Raw genomic sequence first — 26,318 nt, forward strand, 5'->3', positions numbered from 1 at the left:
GGGAACAGTCAGGTTTGCATTTTATATACATATTTTGTTAAACATATTTACAAATTAGTAATTTTTGGCATGAGGAATTAAGATTAAGGGAAAGAGATACATAAGAGATATTTTTTTATAAAGTGTTCATCAGATTCAGTAGGGGTGGTTTTTTTTCTGTGTGTTTTTTTCCTTCCTTTGGCTGGGGTTAATATAGTCCATAACCAGTCTAAAAACAGTTGTCCAAGCTTCTCTGGACTGTCAAGAGGAGTTGTGTCTATCAGGGTTGTTCCATCAGTTTTAGATCCCATAAGTCATTCCATGCTTCTCTAGTGTTCAATTACTTATGATTTCTTATAGAACAATAATATTCTATAGTATTCAAGTACCACAACTTGTTTATCTATTCCCCAATTGATGGGCATCCCCTCAATTTCCAGTTCTTTGTCACTACAAAAAGTCCTGCTAAGAATATTTTGGAACACGTAAGACTTTTCCCATTTTTTACAATTTCCTCTGGATATAGTCCTAGAATTGGAATTACTGGGTCAAAGATATAAACAGTTTTATTGCTCTTTGAGCATAGCTCCATATTGGTCTCCAGAAAGGTTGGATCTATTCACAACTCCACCAGCAATGCATCAATATCCCAATTCTCCCACAACCTCTCCAACATTGATCATCTTCCCTTTTTCTCATCTGTGCTACTGCTAGCTTTTCCAATATTGTGTATTGAACGGTAATGGTGATAATGGACATCCTTGTTTCATCCCTGAATTTATTGGAAATGCTCTGAGTTTATTCCCATTAAATATAATATTTGTTGATGGTTTTAGATAGATATTATTTATTATTTTAAGGAAAACTCCATTTATCCCTAAACTTTCTAGTGTTTTTTAATAAGAATGGATGTTGTATTTTATCAAAGGCTTTTCCAAGCATCTATCAAGATAATCATATGGTTCCTGTTGGTTTTACTATTGATATGTTTAATTATGTTGAGTGTTTTTCTAATGTTAAACCATCCCTGCCTGCTTGGTATAAATCCAAACTGATCATAGTGTATTAATTATCCTGATAATAACTTGCTGTAGTCTCATTAAAATTTTATTTAAGATTTTTGCATCAATGTTCGTTAGGGAGATTTGTCTATAATTTTCTGGCTGTTTTGGTTCTTCCTGGTTTAGGAATCAGCACCATGTTGGTGTCATAAAAGGAGTTTGGCAGAACTCCTTCTATTTTTAAAACGAGTTATATAGAATAGGAATTAATTGATCCTTAAATGTTTGGTAGAATTCACTTGTAAATCCATCTGGACCTGGAGATTTTTTCTTAGGGAATTTATTGATGGTTTCTTCAATTTCTTTTTTTTTTTGAAATGGGGTTATTTAAGTAATTTATTTCCTCTTCTGTTAATCTGGGAAGTTTGTATTTTTTGTAAATATTCATTTCACTCAAGTTGTCCAATTTACTGGCATATAGTTTGGTAAAGCAGCTCCGAATTATCGCTCTAATTTCCTCCTCATTGGTGGTTAGTTGACCCTTTTCATTTTTGATACTGGTAATTTGGTTATCTTTTTTCTTTTTTTAAAATCAGATTAACCAGAGGTTTGTCTATTTTATTGGCTTTTTCATAAAACCAACTCTTAGTTTTATTTATGAGATCAATAGTTTTCTTGCTTTCCATTTTGTTAATCTCTTCCTTGATTTTCAGAATTTCTAATTTGATATTTAATTGGGTTTGGTTAATTTGTTCTTTTTCTAGCTTTTTTAGTTGTATACCCAATTTATTGATCTCCTCTTTCTCATTTTATTCATATAAGCATTTAGCATTCTAAAGTTTCCCCTCAAAACTGACTTTGCTGTATCCTATAAATTTTGGTATGATGTTTCATTATTATAATTTTCTTGGATATATTTATTGATTATTTCTATCATTTTCTGTTTGATCTACCCATTATTTAAAATAAAGTTATTTAATCTCCAATTAGTTCTTGGTTTATCTTTCCCTGACTCTTTATTACATGTAATTTTTCTTGCATCATAGTCTAAGAAGTGTGTATTTATTATTTCTGCCTTTCTGCATTTGAGTTTAAGGTTTTTGTGCCCTAGTACATGTTCAATTTTGCTGAAGGTTATATGTACTACTAAGAAAAAGGTATATTCTTTCTATCCCTATTATTCTCCAGAGGTCTATCATATCACCTTCTTAACTTCCTTATTTATTTTATTGTTAAGTTCTGAGAGAGGGAGATTGAGGTCTCCCATTATTAAAGTTTTGCTGTCTTTTTCTCCTTGTAATTCATTCATCTTTTCATCTAGGAATCTGGATGCTATACCACTGGGTTCATACACGTTTAGTAACGCTATAGCTTCATTACCAATGTTTGCCTTTTAAGAAGATGTAGTTTCCTTCCTTATCCCATTTAATGAGATTGATTTTTGCTTTTACTTTGTCTGAGATTAGTATTGTTAAGGCTTCATTTTTGTTAAGGTTCTGGGAGCATGTTAGCTTCCTACCACCATCTTGGCTCCACCCCAGAAGTCCTCCTGAATCCTTTTCTAATTTCAAATCCCAATTTGAATGCAAATTCCTCCCTGTTGCCTTCCTGATCCCTCTCTGTTGAGAGTGATCTCTTCCTCCTCATATTTCTTTTAAAAAGTTAAATAATATTTTATTTTTTCTCCAATTATATTTAAAGCAAATTTAACATTCTTTAAAAAAAATGAGTTCCAAATTCTCTCCCTCTCTTTCCTTTCCCCTCCCTGAAATGGTAAGCAATTTGATATACATGTGCAATTGTGTGAAATGTATTTTCTCATTAGCCAATTTAGGGGAAAAATCTCAAACAAGAAAGAACAAAGGAAAGGAAGAAAAGTGGGGGGCGGAGAACGAGAAATAATTTGCTTTAAGCTTTCAAACTCCATCAGTTCTTTCCCTGTGGGTGGGATAGCATCTTTCATGATGAGTCCTTTGGGATTATCCTGGATCATTGTATTGTTGCCTCCTTATATTTCTTAAAAGATTTTTCTCTAGATTAAGGATTTGGAACCTTTTATTGTGTTCTAGACTCCTTAGGCAATCTGGTGAACTCTATAGAACCTTTCTCCTATAATCTAAAATAGAAGACAGGATTACAAAGGAAATAAAAAATTAATGGAAATAAAGATGTACATTTTTTCACATTCATAGTTCATGGATCCTGGTTAATAACTTCTAGACCCTACTCATTGTATTCATCACATTTTACCTTAGAGCATATTTGTCAATTACCCCTCAAAATTTGGCAATCTGTATGTGTGTAGGGGTGATGTGTGGTACAATGATAGTATTTCTTCAAATTTGCAAAAATGCTAAATTAAGTATGTCCCTACATTGAAATTATTAATTACCATTTTATGGAATTGCTTTCCCTTTTATATCTCAGACTCAACCTTGGGTTATGCAACTTGCCATAGTTTTGAAAAGGAAGCTTCACAAAACTATTCTTGCTTATCTGGAAAAAAAACTGATTGTTAGTCAATTTACAAATATGTCAACCTGGCTGGTTATTGGCAGAAATACCTCAATGAAATTGAAATTGCATGCTATTGTTTCTTTGGATTCATAAAGTATATCATGCCATCTGAAAAGGAAAGATACTCAAGGAAAAGTGGCATATCAAAGAATAATTTTAGCTTTTCTTAACCTTTTTTGGCTTTATTAGTTCATGTCATATGCCTTTCCCCTTTTACCAATATATGTACTTTAAGGCTTATCTTGGTTAATGACAAGAATTTAGTCTTTGGCAACTGAAAATATTTCTATTACAGAGTCTGACAAGGTCCAGGTCTGACCACTTTTTTATTGCATTTTTACTAATTGCAAAAACTGTGTTACCCACTGGGTATAACTTGTAAGAAAAACATGTTCACATCTTTTTACAAAATCTCAGCTGTTTGGAATATAAGGCCATTCTGTGAGAGGTAGGGGGATTTTCCCAGAGAGACTTTAATAGATAAAAATGACAGCTGGAAAGAATTGACAGTTCTATAAAGAAAACATTTCTATGATGAACAGGTCAATTTTTTAATTCACATAAAAAAACTTGTTAAATCTAGTTAACTTAATGAGGATTTTACTGAGTAAAAAGAGAAATAGTTTATGATTTTAGCTAACATTGTTGAGACTGTCAGAATCCTGTTAAAATGACAGCTGGCATTTGTGTCATGAAGGGAACGTGATCTGAAATAATATACATATGAACTGATAAGCTTAATAAATACCTATATGGACATGTGAATACATATTCATATATTTTAGAGATAGAAACATTACTTTTGTAAATTTGAATGTTGGCATTTCATACTAAGAACAGCTAATTATTTTATTTATTGTTTATGATATATAAAAGTTTAATTTTGTTACAAATAAATATTCAAAACCTTATTGATGCAGAAAAACCTGGGCATGAGAGTGATGAGATCAGTTGAAGATGAACTTCATAAATCTTTTGTTTGCATTGTAAAGGAAATCTTCCTTCTTCCTTATCATCTAATTTAGGCCACACCTGAGCACCTGACCTTCAACCTGATTTGGATTGCATTGTGTTCATTGGATTGCATTGTGGCAACCAGGGAGCACAGGCCTTGGAAACACCCAAGACCATCCAAAAGAGACCCCTTCCCAAAAAGCAAAATCTCCAACATGAGTCTTGGTCATTCCCAGGTCACCATCCCTCCAATGGACTCAGAAGGAGAATTTAAGGAGATTGAGGAAGGGGCTCCATCTCTTTTATTTTCCAGTCTCTTGCTGAACCCTGGTCAGCTGGCCTGGCCAATTCAATCAGTGACTCATGTGGTCTTCTCTTTCTTAATATGTTGTAACTTCCTTCAATAAATCTCTATTTTCTTTCCAAAACCTGCATTCCCGAATCTGAGTCATGATTCATCAGAGAGCAGAACCGAACCCAAGAAATAAATCAGTGGCAGCATTATGATTGAGATATTTAGTCTATACAGTTCTGAGCTAATGAAGCTATTCATTTTCATTGCTAGCTATCAAATATCTGTCACCTTAATTCATCTCTCTGGCAATAATCATAGGGATGAAGTAAAAATTCTGATCTGAGATCTGAAAAGCTCAGGAGAGAATTAACTCAGACATCAGAAACAATGGGAAAAAAGGGATGGACAGCTTTATACTTGATGAAAATCATAGATTTCTATCACTCATACAGAAACATGGAAAAGAGACCATATAGATGATGCTTTGACAGATGATCTTGGGTCTCAAGTTCTTTTGTCATTCCTGAAAATATGGAGCTAGACTACCTGGGGGTCTCCAGGTTTTATTCAGTTTGATATTTCTATGTTTCTGTGATTCCAACTCTTCTGGATAGATCATAGATCTTTGATGCTGTCATCAAATGATATACCACCCATTGACTGGAAAAATACACTTGACTTTATGCCAACCCTATTATTTTTGAATAGATCAACTCACTCTGCCTTGACAGCCCCTTGTCATCAAATTTGTGGATGATGTGAAGCAGAGCGAAAGAGCAAATATGTTGGATGACAGAACTGGGATACAAAAAGATTTTGACAGACAAGAACAATGGGCCATATTTAAAAAAGAATTTTAAATGGAGATAAATATATACACTCCAACATGGGATCAAAGAAACCAATGGCACAAGTAAGGATTGGGGAGTCAGATATAGACCACATCTACTTTGGAAAAGGCTTAAGTTTTTAGTGAACCATGAGCTCAATATTAGACAACCATGTGACAGGATAGTAAAAACAAAACAAAACCAAACAATACAAAAATGTAATCTTTGTTCAGTCAATTAGAAATTCCTCAGGATCCCATTTTGGAGTTTTCTTGGCAAAGATATTGGAGTGGTTGCCCATTTCTCTAGCTAATTTTGTAAATAAGGAAACTGAGGCAGAGTTAAGTGCCCAGGATCACACAGCTAGTAAGTGTTTGAGACCAGAGTTTCTGTATTCTTTTTTTTTAAGTCAGATCAATCAATTGAAAAATTTAAAAACCTCCTACTACAAACCAGGCATTCTCATGTTTGGAATGATGTGTTTGGTCTGAGTATCACATTTCAGAATAAGCAGGAGATTGAGAAGCTGGAGAGTGTCCAAAGTGAGTGAACTAAAAAAACATGCTATCAATCAGTCAAAGGAATGATTAGAGAAGACATATGAGAGTACCATTATCTACTTAAAGGGTTATTATGTGGAAGAGACTGTAAGAGGAAGAATGTCCCAGGTTGAGGGTGGTGCAATGTGCCCTTTAAGACTACATCCTGGGGAGCAACCAGATGGGACAAAGCCAAGATGGAAGAGAGAAGCCAGGAAGATAAGCTGAACTCTCCCCAGTTTCCCTGGAAAACAATAGTAAATTAAGTCTCTCTAAATGGATTCTGGAGCAACAGAACTCACAAAAAGATAACAGTGAAACAATTTTCCAGCTTCAAATAAAACTTAAAAGAATTTAGAATATTTAGCTCATAAAAGTTTTCAAGAAAAGTCTGTCTTATTTGGGGGGTAAATGGGGAGTACAGAAAATCCTGAAAAGATATGAACTAATGCTGAGTAAATTGAGCAGAACCAGGAGAACATTGTATACTTTAAAAGTTTCATTGTGTGATGATCAACTCTGATAGATTAAGCTCTATTTAGCAATATAATGACCAGAGACAATTCTAAAAGACTTGTGATAGAAAAGGCCATCCATATCCAGACAAAAACCATATATGGAGTCTGAATGCAGATTGAAGCATACTATTTTCACTTTTTAAGTTTTTTTGTTTCTTGATTTTGTTTTGATTCTTCTTTCACAACAAGATGAATGTGGAAATATATTTAACATGATTGTGCATTTATAACCTATATCAAATGGCTTATTTTCTTGGGTAAGAGGAAGGAGAAAAATTTGAAACTCAAAAATCTTATAAAAATGAACGCTGAAAACTAAATATGTAATTAGAAAAGTAATATTAAGAAAAAAATTACATCTTCCTGTAATTCTTCATGAAAGTTAAGCCAGCGATAACATCTCACAGGAAATTAGGAGGATGAGCAAGAAGAAGAGAAGGAGGGAGAAGAAGGGAAGGAGAAGAAATGGTTGAAGATTCTCAGGCCATCCTCGTGACTCAATTTACAAGAATAGAAAGACCTGAAGTTTCCCTTATTGCTGATGCCAGACTTTCAGACTTGGATGCAGGAAGGTTTCTCTTTTCTTGTGGTAGGAAAGAGCATCTACATAATCCTGGGGGTTCACCTGTTCATTGTGTAGCATTGTGTAGCAGGACCTTCAGTTTTGACATGATGAGCAAGACATTAGTTTTCTCTATTTGTGTAGGTTAAATGTCATTTGTTTAGAAGTGCAGGATAGGAGTGAGGTCATCTAGCAACCTTTTATCTTCTGGATGGCAGGAAAAGATATTGTTTCAGAAGCTATTTAGAGAGAGTATTTGCTATTATAATTTCCTTATTATTGAATTTGTTTCTATTTTAAACATATATTTTTTCATTATTTTGATGTGTGTATTCAAAATGAAGATGAGACTTGTGAGCAATAGAATAATGGATTCAAATAATGGATTCAAGGATGTTTCAATGTATTATATTTTTTTAGCCCCAAAACAAAAAATTTAGCCTACTGAGTGAAATTTAATAGAGTAACATATTTTTTTCTTGGGAATAATATGCTATCATTCCCAACAATTAGTCATTGAAAAGTAGATGGACTTATCTCAGGAATTTTCTGACTTTGCTTGTCTTCAGGTGGCAACTGATTGATCACTTATTGGGGAACACAGATCCAGTAATGTTGGCCTAGATAACTTCTATAGTCCCTTACAACTCTAAATATTATTCTTAAAGAAGTTTCCCCAGGGACAGTAGACAAATGAAACATCTGAACTTTTTTTCTCTCTTTTTCCATATTCCTTCATCTTGACTTCTGCTATTTTCTTTAGAAACGTGTACAGCTCAGAGTGTTTTCTTTGGGTCAGAGAGAAATCTATCAAGACTTGAGAAACAAAGATAGAGAAGAAATATGACTTTTGAGCCATTAAGAACTTTGTTCCATTAAGAACTTTTAAGCATATTTCACTCCCCACAAGAAAATTTTAAAACCTCCAAAAGAGCTAGTCAACACCCACAGAACATTTTTAGGGTTATTGAACTAGAATTGACAGTCATCTAGTCTACCTTCCCCCACTCCCATTTTATAGAAAAGTAAACTGAGATCCAGAGAGATTAATGGAGATCTTGAGATCTTTCCTAAGATCACAACAGTTAGAAGTAGCAGAGTAAGTACTTGAACTCAGGTTCTGTAACTCCCAAATTTTTGGTTCATTCTTCTTTACTGTGTTAAGGTCCGAGAAAAGTCCCCAAATACAGAACAGAGGCACTCAACACGATGGAGATGCAATAACAAGGATTTCTTAAACTAGCTCGAGCTAGGGTTCCGTCCTAGGACAGGGATCCTGGAACCAAAGTGAGGAGAGACCTTATATATTATTCAGTAGGGGAGTTCCAAGCATCTGCTGCTTATCTTGAGAGAGTGTGGCCTGTTATCATTGAATGCAGGTCCTCAGGGAGGTTCCCCTGTTGCATGGTCTGATAGATGACCAGGCAGACACTTAGGAACAGAATTTAGGTGAAAGTTCACAGGTTTCCACACTCAGGATCTTACAGGCATTCAGGCAAAAGTTCACAGGTTTCGATACTCAGGGTCTTACAACTGTAGATTCTAAGCATTTCACTAAAGGAAGCAGGCTAACTGCTCCAAACTGGAATTAACTAGAAGCTCCAAGTACATAATATCTTTTTCTGACTGGATCAATTTAGATTCAGGTCCAACTACAGACCAGAAAGGTGTCTAGAACAAGAAGCAATTAAAGGATTTAGGAATTAATTACACATGTTACTAACCAGGCTGAATTGAACACAATAAGCTATTACAAAATCATTAGTGGGCTGAATGCTGATATTGGATTTCTCTCAAGTTGTCACTCTAAAAGTAATCAGGGGTCATCTCTCTTGCTAGCTACTATGGAAGATTAGCCACAGCAATTTTGAAGGGGAAAAACAAACCTTAAAATTACCATAGGAAATTATTTGGTTCCTATTTTTAATAATTCACAGTAATTATTTTCAGTGTGTTAGAAACTTGAAGAATTTTTGATGAATTATGGTTTCCAAATCAAAAATTTTATTTTAGTAATTTCCTTGCTATGTACATCATAGAATGTGCTTTTCCATTATGTTACTACCTAAATCCATTGCAGCCTGATTTTACTTTCTTTTAACTAAAGTAGGAGCAAAGTGGTGGCATAAAGAACTTGGAGTTAGAATAACTTGGAAGGAATCTTGACTCTGTCTGTATTTACTATATAATCTTGGTAGGTCAAATATTGAAGATGAAGCTTAAATACTTGAGCAACTAAATGAAAAGAGAACTCATTGGAAAGACTTTGATGTTCGGAAAGATTGAAAGGATGAGATGCAGAGATAATATTATGGAAACAATGAACACGAACTTAGACTTAGAGAGTTAGGGAAGGATAGAAAGCCTGGTGTGCTGTGGTCCATGGGATCCAGCAGACTTAGCTAAACAACAAAGTGTTTGCCTATTGATTATCTCACCTCTTTTTTTTTGTTTGTTTTATTTGCAAGGCAAATGGGATTAAGTGGCTTGCCCAAGGCCACACAGCTAGGTAATTATTAAGAGTCTGAAGCCTGATTTGAACTCAGGTGCTCCTGACTCCAGGGTGGGTGCTCTATCCACTGCACCACCTAGTCTCCCCTTGCCTATTGATTATCAATAAAAATATATTGAGACTCTATATTAAGAACCAAAGATACAAAAAGAGTCAAAAGACACTCCTTGCTGTCAAGGAACTTGCAATCGAATTGGGAGACTACAGACATGTTATAGACAGCAATACATACCTGCCATGTGGTGTTCTTTTTTGAGTCTTTCACTAAAAACTGAGTCTTGGTAATTAACAAAATAATAATGGCTAGTATTTCTTAGCCCTTTAATGTTTTCAGATTGCTTTAAAATTATTATTTATTTCATCTGATCCTCATAACAATCTATCAACATAGGTGCTAATTATTATATCCATTTTCCACAGTAGACTAGAAGTTTTTGTGATTGACCTAGGGCCTCACTAATAGTTAAATGTCAGCAATAGGATGGGAATCTGGGACTTTTTTTTTTGAATTATAAAGATTTTATTTATTTTGAGTTTTACAATTTCCCCCCTAATCTTACTTCCCTCCCCCACCCCCCCACAGAAGGCAATTTGCCAGTCTTTACATTGTTTCTATGGTATACACTGATCCAAATTGAGTGTGATGAGAGAGAAATCATATCCTTAAGGAAGAAACATAAAGTATAAGAGATAGCAAGATCAGACAATAAGATATCAGTTTTTTTCTCTTTCTAAATTCAAGGTAATAGTCTTTGGTCTTTGTTCAAGCTCTACAGTTTTGGGGACTCTAGGTAGTGCAGTGGATAAAAGGTAGTGCAGTGGATAAAAGGTAGTGCAGTGGATAAAGCACTGCCCCTAGAGTCAGGAGTACCTGAGTTCAAATCAGACCTCAGACACTTAAGGATTACCTAGCTGTGTGGCCTTGGGCAAACCATTTAACCCCATTGCCTTGAAAAACCTAAAACAAATTAACAACCTCCTCCCAAAATCCACATTTCTTTCTCTGGATATACATGGTATTGTCCATTGCAGACAGCCTAAAATTGTCCCTGATTGTTGCACTGAAGGAATGAGCCAATCCTTCAAGGTTGATCATCACCCCCATGTTGCTGTTAGGGTGTACAGTGTTTTTCTGGTGCTGCTCATCTCACTCAGCATCAGTTCATGCAAATCCCTCCAGGCTCCCCTGAATTCCCGTCCCTCCTGGTTTCTAATAGAACAATAGTGTTCCATGACATATATATACCAGAACCTGGTACTTTCTAATGCTAAGTATAGAACTACATTTTTTAAAGACCTGTTAAAAAATAGCTATTAAATAATTCTCTGTACAGAATAGACCAATACAATTTTGAAAATATATACATGGGCTCCAGGGAGGCAGAAGGCAGAATCATGAGCATTCTTTCACCAGATCTGTCTTCTGGAGGCGGCGGTCCCTATTCCTCCTCAGTAGCAATGCCCCCCCCCCCCAAATGGGGAGTCTCCAGGGTCACATTGTCCTTAGGAAGGAGGCCTGCTCTGGGTAGCCGTTCAGCAGACACTCCAGCACCGAGGGGAGGGCAGCAGGAGGGGCCACTTTGCAGGAGACGGGGTAAGGATGGGGGTGGGGGGGCAGAGGTGGGAAGGGAAGGCCAGGCCACCGGCCAAAGACTCTTGGATGAGGCCGGGGATTCCCGAACTGGGATGCGAGCAGGGCAGGCCTGGCGGCGGGGCCGGTGCAGAGCGCAGAAAGAGGGGACCGTGGAGCTGGAGGGGGAAGCCCGGAGGGGGTCGGAGGCCTCAAGTCCTGCAGCTGGCTCTTCAGCTTCATGCGGCGGTTCTGGAACCAGGTTTGGATCCGAACCTCCGACAGCTGCATCTTCCCGGCCAGTTTGCGCCGCTCCGCAGAGCCCAGGTAGTGGTGGCGTTTGAAGGAGTTGGGGGGGGGGGACCTCCTTGCTCAGAGAGCTGGATTTATGGGTGGCAGAAAGTCCCCCGACATTGGCGGATGGCTGAAAGCTTGTAGAGGGACCCTCTGACTCCAACATATCAGGAGACCCCGAAAAATGATTCCCCACGAGCACCCCTTGTGTGGGAGCCTTCTCAGAAGCCCCTTGACCGAGGTGTGAGGGTTTCTGGCTGCTCTGGGAAAGCCATTCCACAGAGAACGAGACCTTCGTCATGGGGAGGAAATTCGGACTCTCAGGGGAAAGTACTTTAGCTCCTCAGAACTACATCTTCTGATCCATCCCAGTCACGTTCCTGCCTAGACTTATTCCAGGATTGCTGCTTCCCAGGTAGATAGATCCAGACTGTGTCTGTGCAATTGATGACAGAATCTGGAACCCATAGGAGCTCATAGAAGAAATAGGACATAGAGGATTGATAGATATAGATTATACATATTCATACACACAGATTATACAAATGCACACACACACACACACACACACACACACACACACACACACACACACACACACATTTTAGCTCAATTCTGCCCTCAAAAAGCTTATAATTTCCATAGAGGCATCTACTTACTAAAGCAGCTATAGTGATATAGAATAGTCTGTATACACTATAAGCATCTCAAACTCAACAGGTACAAAACAGAACTCATTATATATTTTCCTCCAATTCATCATCTTTGCAATGTCCCTATCATAATGAATCAAATGACTTAAAGTTGAACCCTGACTGCCACTTACAACCTCTATGACTTTGGACAGATCATTTAGCTTTCCTAAATTAGTTTTCCTGAGGTTTCCCATCCATAAAATGAGAAAAAGAAGATGTCTTCATGAGCTTGTTGGGACTGTCAAATGAAATAATGAATGTACCCCTTTACAAATGTGATGCAAATGCTTCTAGACTAATAAGCTTCTTATGAGAAAAGACTAAATGTCGTCTCCAGCACTTAAGAACTGTATGTCCCTGGGCAAGTCTTTTTGCTTCAGTTTTTTTTATCTGCAAAATGAGAATGGCAAACTTGTCTATTGCAAGTCAGTTATTGAGAGAAAATCATTTTGAAATCTTTAAATAATAAAGGTGAGTCATTGAATTAACACTTTCTATCATCTTCAACTTCATCATGTCTTTGCAGATAATGTCATGCTGTAAATGTTGGCTTCATTGAATTCTTGCACTCTGTGTCTAAAGGTAAGGACAAGGCACATCAAGCACTTCCTAGTGGGTTTAGTATCTTCACAAGTTAACTGTTATGTAGCTGACCCTTTCATTTAGATTGGTGTCTTTAACAAAATAAAATATCAACATATAAACAAAACTAAACAAAAAAAAAAATGAAAACAACCCAGTTACTTGTATTTAGGTCCAAAGGGAAATACTTCTTCAGATCGATCTCATAGGAATTCTCTCCTCTTCAAACTTGCTTTCTCTCTCTCTCTCTCTCTCTCTCTCTCTCTCTCTCTCTCTCTCTCTCTCTCTCTCTTCCTTTCCCCCTCCCCTTATTTTCTCTTCCAAATTCTAAGAAACTCAAATATTTTAGGGAGGCTACTGGATAAATGCTCTTACTCCTGAAAACATGGATTTAGAATTGGAGGAATACATAAAGATCACCTAGTCCATCCCATTCATGGGGAACCTGAGGCCCAGAGAGGTTAATGTCTGAGGTAGTAAGAGGTAAAGTCAGAATGTGAACTCAAGGTTCTCTGATTCTTGGGAAAGTTAGGGGGCACAGTAGATAGACTCGCGATTCTGGAATCAGAGTTTCCTGAATTCAAATACTGCCGATACTCACTAGCTATGTGACCACTGAATCCTGATTGCCTCAGTTTCCTCATCTGTAAAATGATATAAAAAAGGAAATGGTAAAACATTCCAGTATCTTTGACAATAAAATCCCAAATGGGATCTTGAGAATCAGACATTACTGAAAATGACTGAATTATAACATATTTTAAATACAATCTTCTCTCCATTAAATCAGGATAATAGGCATAGGCTTCCTAATATGTACAATACATATAATTTATCTACAACTCCATAATCAAGATACTTGAATTTTGAAGCAATGTATCTATTAATGAAGTTATGAGTTTTATTTTGTTTTTATCAGAGCTTTGATTTTATGAATATGGGGAATTCCCAGTGAGGAAATCACCTTTACATTATAGTTTGACAACTTTTCTGCAGTTACTCCTAGCAGAGATGTTAAACACTCAACCTTTTGCTGTCTTCCAGAACACAGCCTGCTGAACCAGATTAGAATGTAATTGTGAAGTATTTTTAAAATGAATACAAAATATTATAAAATCCAGTTAGCATTACATTTGAAAAATTAAGCCACTTTGCAGTTTACAGGGATCCTTTTGTATGAACTAGAGTTTGACATCACCAGGCCTAGTATATGACACTAATACATGTCAGAGGTGAGCCTTAAAATCAGGTCTTCAAGACACTAAACTTGACTCTTCAAATAATACCATGGGACTTCTAGCTTGAGTCCAGTCAATTTAGTGGGCAAGGGTGTGTTAGCATATTAGGTGCCAGAGTTGACATAGGCCACTGGTAGTTCTGGCTTGAGGTGAAATACTTGTAGAACCAAAAGGAATTTTATGTAGACAGCATGAAAAGGATACTCAACAAGAATAAAACATTTATTTTGGGTCGATGTTACCCACCCTTATATCCATACAAAGGTGTTTGTGGTCAGCAGGACAGGTTTTAGTGAGCCTCACTATATACTTAGGCTATGGGTTACCTGTTTAAATCTAGAGGACATTGAGTCCACTTGGACTGGCCTTTTTTATGCCTAAGGTGACTTGGAAGACCTATCTGGGATTCCTTGGTTAATCAAAACAAAGGGACAGTGGGTTTGGTAGATATTGCTCCTGACACATTATGTCTTTGGCATGACTTCAATTTTCTTTTCTGCTAAAATTTTTCAATTTGTTGTCCTTTGTAACTCATGAAGTTCTATGTATTATTATTCCATCTCTCCCAACAGGAAAGTCTCGAGGAAAGACCAAACCTACATATCTTTCTCTGAGTTCTAGAGGAATTGGAGTCAATTCTCTAATGTTTAAACTCCCCATCAGGGTGTTTTCCCCTAAGATAATTAATCAAGAATCATTTTTATTAGTCAGATTTATGTAGTTTTGAGAAACAGGATTTACTAAGGTGAAACAGTAAGAACAAGTAGATAGAGCCCAAAGAAAAGAAGGTAGACTTGATCCTACAAAGCACATGCTACAAAGGGATAACTAGGAGTTTTGGGGTACTAGAAGCTTTTTATATCAGATACTTCAAGAAATTATTCTAAGGTTTGGCATAGTTCCTTTGCTGTGCTTTTCTGTGAAGATGTGAATCTATTGTTATTTTATCTTTGACTCCCAATACAATGGCTACTATCTGCTTACTTAGAGAGATACAACAGCTAAGACATCAAAAGGGAAAATGGCTAGACCAATATCTTTTAGAGTCTAAAGTTTAGACCTTTTAAACCTTGAAAGATGTTCCCTCAGCCAAAATGGAGAGGAGAAGGGAGACCTAGGGCAAAATCAAACTAAGACTTCTTCCCTCCTCTCATTCCAGATTAGATAAATCCCTTCAGTCAGTTGGAACTGGTATCTTATTTATCTTATTTTATATAACTTCATCAAGTGGCTTCCAAAACTCTTCACACTTAGTTGAAAGACTGTATTTGGAAGACTGAGCATTTCATCTCTACTTTAAGTGGAGAAGGGTAAATCAATCAACCCAACTCTTACATCTTTGTTTTTAATTATTCTTTCTCTTTAATATACAGTCAACCAACACCATTGAATTTTAACTCTTAACTGGTTGGTTCTTGTCCTTTCTTAACAAAGAAGACCAAAATGACATCACCATGTTCAAGACAAATTATAGTGGCTGAAGCAGAACCATACAAGCTAGGAATGTTCTACCACAGGTTGGGCACAAATAGTCCATTTGAACACTTGGGATGGATATTCTAAACTTACAACTGTCACGTTTCCTTTGAACAGTTTTAATTCTGTCTTCCTCAGAGTGCAGCACCCTCACTAATGAGGGTATACCATTCTTTACAGTTAATTCTAAAGTTCTTCAATGAGAACGTCAGGGTGTCTCAGTATTGCTTCTTCTGACCCCCTTGAGAGCACTTGCCCTATGTGAGTTCTCTCTAAGGAAAACATTTAAGGAATGCCAACTCAAAACAACTCAAATACAAAGTATCTATTGCATTCTATTTTTGTAATTAGAATTACTCTACTTAGAATAAGATATGTCTCCTTATCAGTATTACAGTACCAAGACTGATCACTTTGCTTTTTCAGAATTCAACTAACTTTTAGTGTTATCATTTATATAACTGTAGTCATTATATAAACTTTTCTCTTGGTTATGCATCCTTTACTTTATACATAATTTCATACACGTATTTTTGTTTCTCTGATTATTGGTTTTCAGCATTTTTACATCATAATAAAATGCTATTACATTCAAATACAATAGCTGCTTGAGCTATTACATAATTAATATTGACACCCACTTTATTTTCAGTTTTTTCCTCCTTCAAAGATTACTATGAATAACTTGTTATTGCTCATCTCCTTGGGGAATGTACTAGTAGAAGGATTATTGAAACAAAAAGTCAAAGTAGTTTGAATATTTTTTTCTTGCATAATTAATTTTGTTCTAAAAAATAGGCCAATCCATAGTTCTACCCACAATATATCAGTGTATCTACTATTCTTTTCATGGACTATTTCACTTTTTAACACCATTAGTTTTATAGATCTGAGGTGAAAAATTTAGTTATTTTAATTTGTATTACATTTGTTAGTGATATAAATCTTTCACATGATTGTTCATCATTTGTTGAAGTCTATTATCCTTTGAATGTTTTTCCATCAAGAAATCATTTTTATTCTTATATATTTGTATCAACTCATAACTTGGATACCAAATTTTTAACAGAGATATATAGTGAAAAGATTTTATTTCCCACTTAATAATTTATCTTATTCTAGCTATATTGCTCTTTATTAGACAAAAATTAATTTTGTACAATTAAAATGATTTTATCTTTTCCAATCTCCTCTATTCCTCATTTTATAAAGAATCCATTTTTTTTTGTTTTTGTTCTAATCAATTACATTTTTTTAGGATGCTGTACAGTATGCATTGGCCATCAATGACATTATTAAATGCAGATCACCTTTCAGAAGGGAAATCTGTTTATATACTTTGAATTTTTCTTATTTTCTATTTTCAGTACCAAATCCTTTTCCTCTCTGAAATCCATTCCCCACCTATTGAGTTTAGACATAATTATGAAAGATACATGATCTCATTATCTCCTAAGTTTTAAAAATATCACCTTTCATATTTAGGTCACAATCAATTTTTTTTTTTTTGCTTCTTGTGGTATTTTGTATGTAAGAGTTGTTCCAAACTTAATTTTTGCTAAGATGCTTTCTAATTTGTTCTGTAGAAATCCTGCTTCCCTCATTAATTTGTGTTCCTACGTTTAGCATAAACTTGACTGCTTTATTCACTTATTTCTGGGGCTTCCTTATCTTTCCTATTCCAAAGTTCTACTTTTCTATTTTTTTTAAATCCATGGTAAGTAGAATGCTGCTTTAGAATTGAATATGAAAATTTGTGCAAGATATGCCTCCTTAATTGCTGTTTTTTTAAATTATTTCCTTTGATATCCCATACATTTCTCCTTTAAATTAGTTAATTATTTGTCTAGTTATATAAAGTAACCAATTGTCAGTTTTACTGGTATAACACCAAATCCATGAAGAAATTTAGAAAATGCTTATTTTTGTCATATAGGCAAGACCTAAATAAGAACAAGGATTCTGTCTCTAATATATTTGCTTTCCTTTACTTCTATAATGAGAATTTTGATGTTATATTTATATATCCTAAATGTGTCCTGATAGGTTAACTTCCAGATATTTTATTAATGTTGTAGTTATTTTGAATAGGCTTTTCCTCCTAACTTTTACACCTATTTTTGTTAGTAAGTATAGAAATACTGATAATTTTGTAGATTGATTTCTGTCAAAACTATTAATTTTATTAATTAGCTTCAGTGATTCTCTAGGGTTTTCTAAACACATTCTTATGTCAATTGCTAGAAGGAATCATTTTGCCTGCTTTTTGCCAAAATAGTTCTTTTGATTTTGTTCTCTTGTTATTGCTAAATCGAACATTTCCAGAGTGAAGTAAAAATTATTTGGGGAGAAAAATCATCTTTTTTCCCCCCTCCTGTTCATGTTCACACTGGAAATTTTTCTAGCATCCCTTCATTAAAAACCACTACTGATTTTTTTTAGGAATATGCTTTGAAAAAGGGTTTTATAAATTTACTTTTTAGAGTTTTAACATAAATGAATATTATACATATTTTAAATCTACCAAAAACTCTTATCTTTAAGAAATTTTAAACATTTCAATTTGTAATATATTTTTATTTTTTTGTATTTTTAAAAATTAAAAAAAATTTTTTTTTTAGGTTTTTGCAAGGCAAATGGGGTTAAGTGGCTTGCCCAACGTCACACAGCTAGGTAATTATTAAGTATCTGAGACCGGATTTGAACCCAGGTACTACTGACTCCAGGGCTGGTGCCTTATCCACTGAGACACCCAGCCACCCCTGTAATATATTTTTAGCAAAAAGTAGTTTCCTTGATTATCTCTTTGAATTAGGTGTATTTTTGCTTTTGCTTTACTTGAGATCATGATTACCCCTGCCCTTTTTTTATTTCTGCTGAAGCATTTCACATTCTGTTCCAGTCCTTTATTTTAACTTTTTGAATATCTTTCTATTTCAATTGTGTCTCTTGTGAACAATATGTTGCTGGATTCTGGTTTCTAATCCATTAAGTTATCTGCTTCTGTTTTATGGATGAGCACATCCCATTCCCATTCCCAAATGGGATTATTGTTTTATTTCCTTCTATTTCATCTTCTTTAGTTTCTTCATCTCTCTCTTTTTAAAATTTTGTCCCACCTCAAAAGTCTGTTTTAATAACCAGGGCCCTCCCTTAATTCATCCATCATCTTTTTTTTTAATCATCCACAACTCTTTTCTTTTATCTCCTTTTCTAATTTTCCTATTAAGTCAGATTTCTATACACAACTGAATATGTGTATACATTTCTTCCTTCTTTGAATCAATTCTGATGCTAGTGAGGTTCAAGCTTGCCTGTCCCCCCCCCAACTTGTCCTTTACTATAAAATTTCTTCCTTGAACACTTCCATGTAAGAAAAATTTTCCAATTCTACCTCTTCCTTCCCCCTTTTCTCACCCTTTTATTCTTTTGAGATCCTTCCAACATCATCAACTTATATGTCCTTTGTCTAATGTATACTCCTTCTAACTATCCTAATAATTCTAAAGTTCCTAGGAGTTACATGGATTATATTTCTATTTGTTAAACATTAGTGGAATGAAGGGACCAACCCTAAAAGTAAGGAAACATTATTGGTGGAAGCTTGAGACCATTTTAGAGAATTTAGACACTCCCAACCCCCTTGGGGTACTAGGAAACCATGGAAAAAGAGAGAAATGCAACTTCCTTGTCCTTTAAGCAGTGGGACCAGAGTAGTCAATGTTACAACCTCCTTATAGACAGGGAAATGTCTATATCCAGCTGAAGCAATGCTATATCCTTGCTGAGTATCATTTCCATGCTATTGTCAGGTAAAATCCTTTGTTAAGTATCACTTGGTCTGTGAGTATCTTATTTCATTAAAATCTTAAGTCTGAATTACTAAAGTGGCCCAAGTCAAGTGTATCCCCAGTACAGCTGATCATAGAAGTATTAGGCAAACAGAAGAAAAGATTTCTGGTGGACATTCTTTGAACAGGCCTTCATTTTGATTACAAAATGTTTCCTAACATCTTCTTGCTGCACTAATACGTTGTCATATCACTCACTGATTTTAGGTGCTAAGTTCTGTGAACTTAGTTGCTAAATTCTGGGAGGCTAAGCCTGAGTTTAGTCCACCACTTTTTTTCTGAAATACAATACACCTGGTTCATTTTTTTACATTGAAAAAGTTCTAAATAAATGACTAATCAGAAGTTATATTCCTTTACAGTATGCAGAAACCAGAAGAAATGGAACCCAACAAGGTCATTTTAAATTTCCAAATCTAATTCTTGAAATAGCCATCATCTTTCACTTTCCTCACAGTTACATGAATGATGCATTGAAATAAAAATCCAGAATAACTCAAATAATCTATCATGAAATTATTCCATTATGGAGTTAGAGCCACAGATATACATTTCAAATGAAATAAACTAAAATGCCTAGGAAAAGTTTTGAATTCAAAGAACTTTTATAAAGAACAGATCCTGTTGGTTGAATTTTTTCAATTCAATCCAAGCCAAAAAGCTCTTATAAAATACTCACTATGTAAGGGGCATTGTACTAGCTCTGGAGATTCAAGAATCAAAGGGTTTCCTGAAATGCAAAGTTTTGCCCTACTTTATGCTATTTTATTCATGACTTCCCTATTCTAAGAACAGTCTTCACTCCTTGGAATTCATATTCCTCATCCCTTATAGTAGCTGGGTTTCCCCATGCATGAAAGTCCTTTCCTGGAATAAATTGCATTCCTAGGAAATAGACATTTATTAAATGATTGGGAATGAGGGATGGAGATTGCCAGACAATGTTAATTTGGGGGTACAAATAGAAAAAAATAAGATAATTCTTGCTTTTAAGGCACTTGTACTCATAAAAGAATTGAATGACAGAGCAAGATGGAAAGGGTGAGAAGTTCTGTTATATTGTCAGATGACAAGATCCAGGAATCCTTAGGTATATTAGTAAATCAAATGACAGTACCTAGGGATTAGGAGGGTAGAGGGGCAAGACAGATAGTATGGCCCAAAGAACCTTTTGTCACAGTCACAAGACAAATAGTAATGTCTGGTGATCTTCTGTCTTCCTGGAAGGATAAGAGTTGTGGACTTCCATCTTATTTAACTGGTTCCAAAGTTAAAGTCCTGAGGAGGTGTAGGCATTCTGGGGGTGGAGGAGAGGGCACCTAGTAATAGGTAAAGTGCTTTACAATTTTTAAAGTGTCATATAAATGTCAGTTATTATTACATCACATTTTGGCCCCACTATTGCAAGGTACGTGCAACTAATAAGTGAAAACTACTTAATAGAGTAGGATTTTCTCATAAGCCTTGATGTGTAAGTCTACCTTTCTTATTTCCGTAAATATCTGTGCCTGAGAGACATACTCACTTAATAATTTTAATCATTTACATTATTTTATATTTTCATATCATTTTAGCATAGCTTATATAATTCATTACATATAACTTATACATTATAAGTTATATTACATATAACTTATACATTATAACTCATTACATAGCATATGTTGTCTTATATTTTAGCATATTTATATTATTATATAGAATATATGTTATATTTTGACAGGAAAAGGACTTGTTATTAACATGGCAGTTATCTCCTGAGTTAAGCACAGTCAGATCATTGACTTATTAGATCTAAGATATAGATGCGTAAATAGAAAAAGAGGAAAAAAGGAAGGAAAGAAGGGAGAGATAATGAAATAAAGTTTACATAATAACCTTAAACTATTTAAGTATATAATTAAAATTTTTTAAAATCAGAAATGGGCAACAGAAATGACAAGTTTTAACAATGCAAAATGAATCATAGCAACAAGAAAACCAAAATAGCCCAGAGAGCTTCATTTACCAAGTGAAGAGAGATGACTGCCAAAAGGAAATATCAGATTAAAGTATAAGTTGTTTATAAAATATTATGAAAAAGAAAGATGGATTATTTCAAGTGGAATCAGTAGAGGGAAGCAGGGGAGGATAAAAATCAATTAAAAAAAAGCATGACAAAGTAATCAACCAAGTAAAACCATCCCAAGAATATTTGAGTATGCAAATATAAGGAAGACTATACAAATAGAAAAAATGGAAAATATTTTCTGAAGTCATTATTAAAAACTCTTCATTAAGGATAATTGAACCATAACACTTGGACCATAACACCACAGTCCTAAATGTACTTAATAGAGAAGCCAGAAATGGAAGTAAAGAGAACAAGGATGGGAAAAGCATATTGATTGTGCTAAAATTATGTAAAGTAGATTCTTATTATTGGTAACATAATTGTGAGGACTTCAAAGGTCTCATATAAATTATTGTGAATGGAAGATGCCAAAGGTGTGAGATTATTAATACTGGGGAAAAATGAATGACAGAACATCATCAACTACCTATAAAACCTATAAAACAACTTCCATCTATATAATTTTTAAAGAGTTATTGGCACAAGCATTCATTGTGGATAGTATAATGCAAAGTATTCTTGAAAATATTATTAATGATTGAGGATTCTTGACATTGAAGAATTAAAAATGAAATCACATAGAGGGCTATAGAGAAGAACACAGTAGTCCATTGTGAGACAGGTTAATTTTCCCCTACCAGTGAAAGACTATTTTCATAAAATTACTGTACTGATGATTAGGTTTGGATAGACTGTGTTGTTGCCAATTTGTTGCCACAAAATCATATTCTGAAGCTTTGCCCAGCATTGCTAAAGTGCTGTGGAGTCTTGCTGATGTGGGAGGGATTCACATCCATAAGGCCAAAGACTCCCAGAGCATCCAGTCTATCACCAGATATTATTAGATCAGGACATGGTTCTGTACAAGGCAGTGAGAAGGATTACTTTTCACAACATTCCCCTCATAATCAATATAAGGTGCAAGCCATGCCATCATTCATTTGATGTCATGATCTTCTTTAATTACAAAGGACAACAGCAATTAATAAATCAAACTGCAGAAATGAGCAAGGTATAATGAATAATCAATAAAGAATACAAAAGTAAAATAGAAGTAAAACATTCAATAATTGTATGATAAGCAGAGGAGATGGGCTAATCACATGGTAAGAAAAAGGAATGGTAAATGGAGAACCTGAGTACTCTATTGGAAATCTCACAACGTCAGGAGAAATTGAAGAGGGTTTTCAATATATTGGACAGACTTTCTGTGTAGAAATTTTAAGAGGATAAAAATGATAAGCATGGAAAGATAAGAGGACAAAAATGATAAGCATGGAAAGGATGACCTTTCCTTCATTGGAAGTAACTCCTGACTCACTGACTTCTCAGATCTATCTGAACAAATGAGTATACAAACACACACACATATATTCATAAATGAATGCATATATAATGTTGATGTACATATGTTATAATTGCATATACAGGAATTCCAAAAGTCTGTATCTAAAAGCTTAAGACTAAATTGCCTCTTTGCAGGCATTCTATATTTTTCCTCTAAAGAAGAAAAACCAGAAGCATACTTTGTTAGTGTCTTTTGCTTCTAGATTCATGCAGCCATTTTTACACAGGATTGACCATCAAAACACTTCCAAAATATTTTAAAAAGACAAAGAAGAGCCCAACAAATTCAATTTCATAAAAATTGAAATTTGTCTTTCCACACTGTTGTATTTACTTTGGAATGTCATAATATTGAACCTTCAGAACAAATAATAAAGATGTGCTTATACAAATCCCTTTCTGAAAAAAAAAAAAACACTGAGAGAAAAAGACTTTCATTATATCTCTTTGAAGCTCTGGTTCCCTTTCAAGGTTCAGCTCAGGTGGTGGGGCCTTTCTTGATATGGTCTATTAAAATAAAATTATTTATAATGTATATGTATTTTTTGTTGGTGTTGGTAAGTTGTTTCAATAATGTATGATTCTTTACAACCCCTTTTGGGATTTTCCTGGTAGATACTGGAGTGGTTTGTCATTTCCTTCTCCAGTTCATTTTATAGATGAAGAAGCTGATTTATCAGTGTGTATATTTTATCTTGTTTAAATAGTCTTTGTTACAGAGAGATTGGCTATTGTTATTGCTGTTATTTTTCCTTCTTTCTCAGATGCTACTGTTAGCGTATCTTAAAAAGAAAGAAAAGAATCTTGGGAGAAGTAATCTCATGCAACTCTAATTTTTAAATATATAGACCAAAGTTAAATTTTCAGAAAATTTAGAAATTCAGGAAAATAGTTTATCAAGTGGAGAAAATATTCTGTGAAGGTATCCTGAAGAACATTCTTGAGAGACTTGGAATGCCATCTAGAGTTTTCTCTATCCATGCCTGCTGACTTGTTGAGAGTTTTGGAGAAAAAAACAAAAGCCAATAAAATACTGTCCCACCATTCAGCTCTCTCTTTAGATGACATTCAATCTTTCAAGACTCCAACCCCTATTAAATGCTACAACTCAAAGCTTGATTTTTGATTTTCTAAACTTGAGAATATGATGGACAAAATTTTAATGATTCAGATTCAGTTTAAAAATGTAGTTGCATATTTTTATTTTTTTTATTCAGAGACTTGGTTGTTAAATATTTGCTAACACATCACATCCCTGTTATAGCCCAAGGACTGACTGAAAATAACTCTAGTTCTTTTTTGTAGTGGAGACAGATAATGATATTACTTCTAGTAGATGGAGTCTAGAATATCAGGTGCCTCTGGAGATTGCAGCACCTCAACTAAGGACTCTAGTTGAGACATAACTGGATATATAAGAGGAGGCCAAAAGAATTATGGTAATCCCTTTGGGAAATAAATTTACTAGCTGTAACTCTTCCCAATGGATGGTAGCAGTGAGTATGAAAAATGGTTAATAGAACTGGTATTCAAAATCCTCTTTTCAGGAAAGAGGTTAACTGACTGCAGTATCTCTAATAGATGTTGCACAAAGTTAGCTAAAGATATTGGACTACTAATGGTTGGATGGAACAGAGACAGCTGAGGTACAATACATGGTGGGATCAGAGGATAGCAGTTACTGGTAGGGGACAAGCTCAGCAGCAAGTAGCACTATGACATCAGCCGAAGACAATGGCAACTCCTTGTGAACTCTGGTCAGATATATTCTCTAATTGTGTCCCCCTTCACATGAATGCCCTGACCAAACATGTTTATGCCTCAGTTATGATAGATTCATTGACGGACATACTTTTTTCACTGAGTGGGTGTTCATTTATGCTAAAGCGAGTACAAGGTTTATGGAGAAAATATGTGGTTAGGCTATTTCACTAAATCTCTTTGTTGTGAATTAGGCGAGTTCTATGGCTAATACAGAAACGTAAACACATTGGTGGGGCCTCATGGAGAAGTTTCTGAGCCACAAAGTGCTTTTAAAGTCAAATAACATTCCAAAGACTCAATTGGGTAGAGTGGAAATGCTATAAATATATATTCCTTAATGGCAAGGACTACTTTCATTTGGCTTTATATTCACAGAGCCTTGAGTATGATAGGTGCTTAATATGCACTTGTTGACTGACTGAATAAGTGTGCGTAACAATATTGATATAGAGGAACAAATTTATGTTTCCACCTTTCCTATTGCTCATTAAAAGAACCATCATTCTGCTTTGTCACTCAGGTCAGAAACCCATTTCTTTTTTAGAATTCAATTTAATATTTTCTCCCTATTTGATGTAATGATTCTACTTTGAACTACATTTTTTTCCTTCTATTAATGCCCTATGTCACCCCTCTAGTTGCGCCATTGCACCATTATTTCCTGCTTGAAATATTGCAACTGGTCTCTCTAAATCTAGTCTTTACTACTACCTAGTGTCGTGGAATAAGCAGATAAACTGGGTTTGAATCCTAGCTCTCTTTGTTATTTCCTGTGCAAGATTCTAAGTGATGGAGATGGATGTCTTCTGAGAAAGACCCTCCACCTCTAAATCTATGAACCTGTGTGTACTCCAATTCATTTTATATGCATTAATCAGCAAAATTTCCCTATTGTACAGTACCTCTGATATCAATTCCCTTTTCTTTATCCCCCCCCACTCTACTACCTATAGAATCAAGAGCCAAATTCTCCTGACTAGGACTTTTGGTTACAGTATCACCTCAACCAATCTTTTTTGGCCTCATCTCTCACTTTCCCCACTATGCGTTTACTTCTCTGTAGCTCAAGTGAACTTTTTAATTACTATTTACCTAGTTTCCTTCATTTTCATACATGATACTGTTTTTTCTATCTTGAATGTCTATCCCTTGCTGATTGGAATCTCCCCAAATCTTAACCATTCTTCAAAGTCTAACTAAAAATGAAACTTTCTCCATGGGACTCTTTATCATTTCAGCTGCAATGTTCATTTTGCCTTCTTCACCATATATGTATGCCAATTGTTGTGTTTATATTCTCTGTCTCTATGTGAACAGATACTGTGACTTAATCATCTTGATGTAACATTCATAGTGCCCACCATAGAATCTTACTAATGGGAACTGTCATTTCTGGATGATACACTAGATAGAAAGCCTAACTTGGAGTCAGGAAGACCTGAGTTCAAATTCTGTTTTAGATACTTACTAACTATATATAATCCAGAAAGCCAGCTCCAGTCTCCTCATCTGTAAAATAAAGGGATTGGAAACAATGACCTTTAAGTTTCTTTCTAGGTCTCAGATATTGGAAAGCACATCTCATTTGGCCCTCACAACAATCCTGTAGTACTAGAATGGTCCCTAATCAGAGAAGGTATAATGTAGTAATTATTTCAAACCCCGATTCACAAACATACTG

General features: G+C 35.0%; 1 long non-coding RNA gene across 4 annotated transcripts in view; it reads left to right on the forward strand.

Moving 5' to 3' along the window:
* The window catches only part of LOC141491436 (uncharacterized), a 108,536-nt gene that overhangs the window by 32,948 nt on the left and 49,270 nt on the right, over positions 1-26,318 (forward strand). For 3 of the 4 annotated variants that reach the window (XR_012469606.1, XR_012469608.1, XR_012469605.1), the window contains exon 3: positions 12,793-12,848. The exons of the other annotated variant lie outside the window; for it this stretch is intronic. This is a non-coding gene — a long non-coding RNA (uncharacterized LOC141491436). The remainder of the gene's footprint in view (positions 1-12,792; positions 12,849-26,318) is intronic. 4 annotated transcript variants of the gene reach the window in all.

The sequence above is a fragment of the Macrotis lagotis genome, chromosome 6 (genome assembly GCF_037893015.1).
Source record: "Macrotis lagotis isolate mMagLag1 chromosome 6, bilby.v1.9.chrom.fasta, whole genome shotgun sequence".
Classification (NCBI taxonomy): Eukaryota; Metazoa; Chordata; class Mammalia; order Peramelemorphia; family Peramelidae; genus Macrotis; species Macrotis lagotis.